Genomic DNA, 3,778 nt, shown 5'->3' with positions numbered 1-3,778 from the left:
AAAGAAAATATCTAAAATAATAATAATAATAATAATAATAATAATAATAATAATAATAATAATAAAAAAGCTGGTTGATTACAGTGAGTTCAGACTGTTAAGGGTACAGCCAGTGGTGGGTAACAATCTTTTTTATGGATGACGTAGAGTTTGTATATAAAACATATGCTCCTTATCCTTTTGAAAAGCCATCTATAAAAGCATTAATAAGAAATCTCTATAAGATTATTAGACATAGCCGGGTGTGGTGGCACACGCTTTTAATCCTACCACTTGGGAGGCAGAGGCAGGCAGATTTCTGAGTTTGAGGCCAGCCTGGTCTATAGAGTGAGTTCCAGGACAGCCAGGGCTATACAGAGAAACCCTGTCTCGAAAAACAAAAAACAAAAAAAAACAAAAAAACAACAACAAAAAAGATTATTAGACATAGAATTTTTAGGTCATATTCATGGGTTTAAAGGAAAGACTTAAAATATCTTAAAAGGTGATCTTTGGGATAATGGTAAGTCCTGTATAATAATACTACCTGCCAATTATTATCAGCATGAAACAAATAATCAACCTGCATTTTATTTCATGGCACAATAATTTCTACAGGCTCTTTACCAGTAAGTTGTTTAAGACACTTCCTTCCCATCATTATCAACTCTATAATTTCTTGTAAATAAGGAGTTAGATATAAATATGATAGCTGTGGAGATTTAAGCCACATATAAATTTCTATAAAATTGATGTATAATCAATCCTAGTAGGTAATGAGAAGGAGGGATAAGTAATTGATAAGGGAAGGAAGAGATTAGTTCCATGAGCTACCATCTTAGCAGCTGCATTTTTTAATAAATTAACAATTTGTTCCACATCAGGTGTTATGTTAACTGACCTCGTTCACAGTTGCTTCCAGGTACTTGTTCAGTATGCAGGAGTCTTACGTAACAAGCAGCTAATTACAGATGCCTTTGCCTTCTATAGAGTGCTGGTGCATGGTCCAGTCATCATATAACTGCATTTAACCTTGGGCTAACTTTATACTTACCATTATTTAACCCATGTTAATCTTGATGTAAAAGTTTTCCTCATATTGTTTGTTAATGTTCCCCACAAAGTTGTACAGTTTTTACCTCCTGACTTATTTGCTGGATCTTTGCCAGCTGTTAAGTTTTATCATGGCCCCTCGGATGGACCTTCTTTGGAGACACCCTACCTGCTGGTCTCTTCTTTGCTCCTCTGTCAGCCTTGAAGCAGTTACTAAGTGATTGATGCCCCTAAACCCTTCAAAGCAGTTTGGATGACCTCAAGTAGGGGACTAATGGGCCATGGGTCATCCAAGTCGTCCCTCTTTTTGCCACTCTGGACATTGGTTTTTGGAGTCAGAACTAAACCGTCTGGATTAAAGCCTCCTTGTGTCAACCTCTGTGTCTCACCAGCTCAGATTAGCTGAAGTCTCTCAGGACTGATGTTGTGCTCCAAAGCTCAAGAGGACTAGATGTGACCACCCCGGTGGGATTTGTGCTCTCCTTGGGGATATTCGCTGCTTTCAGGCCAACAAATCCTAAATGGTTTGAGATGAGGCTTGGAGACAGGGGCCAGAAACAATTCAAGTACAGGCCTCCTGTGTGTGGGCTCTGGCTCACTCCCCTCTGGCCCTTCACTGGATCTCTGCTTTCCTCTTTATTATCCTCACACTTATGTTTTTACCTTGTCTTTTAAATGTTATGTTTACTGAACTTGGCCCTATAGCCAAACAAAATGTCCCATATAAGTTTTCCCAATAGCTCTTACCCTACAACAGCTCTGTCCATTTCTGATACATCATCCAAAAAGACCTTTTGTGTGCTGTGGAGAAACTAAGTGAAAGAGGCCTTCATTTCTTTTGTCCTAGGCCAGACACAGTTCCCTACATTTGTCCGCTATTTTCTTCTGTTCCCTTCCTTTGGTTCTCTGCTGCTTTGTACAGCTCATTTTTTGGCAACAATTCTTGCAATGGGACTAGTCACTGTCACCTTAAATCCACTCTATGGCCACCTTCTCTCACTGGTCCACTCTGTCTCTTTCACCTCAGCTTCTCCCTACTCCGCAGTCTTCCTGGAAAACCTCTCAGATTTACTCTGCAACCAAAATAGTCTGTTTACAGTCCTCTAATCATAATTTTTCAGGTCTCTTCAGGAATACAGGATGACATTCAAATGTTCCATGGGGGTGATCAAGTTAAAACTCTTTGCATAGTGACCAGAGAGTCCCCTCTTCAATGGACCTTGAACCAACCACTCCGACAAACACCCTCCTTTGCAAAAAGACAGCTATACCCCTCTGCCCTGCATTTTTTATATCCTCTCAGAGTTTGTAATAATAGTTTTCTACTGAAAGACTACACTTCCCAGCTTCCCTTGTGGACAATGGAAGTCATTTCCGCCCCTATAAGGGGCCTCATCCTATCTTCTTCTGAAGGCATTTTGGCCATCTGCACACGTGAGTGATAAAGCCCTTTCTTGCTGTGAATAAACATGGTCCCACCTAAGGTCAGACCAAGCCTATCTTTCTTTCCTTCTCCCATCTCTCTACAGCTCTGCCTTAATCTAACATAATCTTACAGATTGCATGTGCTTTGAGCATGTGTTTTGAGCATGTTTCCAAAGGTTCATGTGTTTCACTCTTGTGTGCGAGGGGATGCAGCAACGAAACTGCTGACATGATTGTTCCATGATATGGTTAAATTTTTATTGTAGATATGAAAGAGAGAGAGAGAGAGAGAGAGAGAGAGAGAGAGAGAGAGAGAGAGAGAGAGGGAGAGAGAGAGAGATAGAGAGAAGGGGGGGAGGGGGAGAAAGAGAGCAGCCAGAGGCATCTGGATGAGTTCATAGCAGAGAGAAAGAAGTAGACTGGACATGGCTAGCAGACTTGACATGGCCAGGGTTAGGGAAGCTGGAGAGCAGGGCAGGAGAGAGCAGGAGTGGAAATAGTGGGAGATGGAGACTAGAGTTTAGTGAGGAGGGCATGTTGGGGTGTGGCGAGAGAGACTGGTCCTGGGGGCTTTGAAATTCATAACAAGTACTTGTGAGTAGGGACGGAGGGAGTTTGGAGGCCAGCATGGGCTGTGATATGCAGCCATAGGTATATGTCAATGGAGCCATGTGTCACTTCTGCCAGAGGTAAGGGAAAGAACAACTTTTGGATGATGGGAACTGCTTTCAAAAGTTCCCGAGGCATGGTGGCTTTTATTTAGCCTCCAGAAATCTTCGTATAGTCTAGCTTGAGCTCATTTCCCGTATATTTGGACAGCTGAGAGAACTAATATTCCAGGCTTTTGTTGATGATAAAGGGTGATGTAGTGTCTCTTGTCTGTAGCTGCTTCTTAGATGGGAAGGGTTGAAGCCGGAATTCCAAGTTAAAGGCTGGGCTGGGGGTGGGGGTGGGGGGCAGCGTCTGGTTTGCTGAGTGAACCTGAAGAGAGAGACAAGGAACAATTACGTTTGGCTTACCAACAGCAAGGGATCTCCTGGTACTTTTGAGCAGTGACAGATGGAACCCCTGAAGTTTACATGAGTTGTTTTAAGCACAGAAAAAGAGTCTAAAGGTTTAGAGAATGACCACCGTCTGCATTCTACAAGGAAGTTCTCATTGTAGAGAAGCAGTTAGCAAATGTCTGTAAACAGTCAGAATAGACCTTTGAGCCACAGCAAAACAAAGCTTGAAACGTTATTGGCATAATAGAAGCAATGTAATATGACAGAGATTTCTTGGCAGGGAAGAAAACAACGGGGCAGATTTTTTTTTTTTTTTT

The 3,778-nt window shown here is 41.8% G+C and overlaps 1 protein-coding gene and 1 long non-coding RNA gene across 4 annotated transcripts in view; one reads left to right on the top strand and one right to left on the bottom strand.

Moving 5' to 3' along the window:
• Positions 1–3,778, top strand: part of Tfpi (tissue factor pathway inhibitor) — a 49,109-nt gene that overhangs the window by 4,219 nt on the left and 41,112 nt on the right. Inside the window, exon 1 of one of the 3 annotated variants that reach the window (XM_031370817.1) lies at positions 2,410–2,466. The exons of 1 other annotated variant lie outside the window; for it this stretch is intronic. The gene's annotated coding sequence lies outside the window, so the exon portion shown is untranslated. Of the gene's footprint in view, positions 1–2,409; positions 2,517–3,778 lie in introns of those variants that run through there. One more of the 3 variants, XM_031370818.1, reaches the window with a different exon arrangement.
• LOC116090391 overlaps positions 3,181–3,778 on the bottom strand; it is a 1,839-nt gene continuing 1,241 nt past the window's right edge. Inside the window, exon 2 of the long non-coding RNA XR_004118670.1 lies at positions 3,181–3,438. This is a non-coding gene — a long non-coding RNA (uncharacterized LOC116090391). The remainder of the gene's footprint in view (positions 3,439–3,778) is intronic.

The sequence above is a fragment of the Mastomys coucha genome, unplaced genomic scaffold, assembly GCF_008632895.1.
Source record: "Mastomys coucha isolate ucsf_1 unplaced genomic scaffold, UCSF_Mcou_1 pScaffold15, whole genome shotgun sequence".
NCBI lineage: Eukaryota > Metazoa > Chordata > Mammalia > Rodentia > Muridae > Mastomys > Mastomys coucha.
Note: the sequence above shows the minus strand (reverse complement) of the source record. Positions and strands in the feature narration are given on the sequence as shown.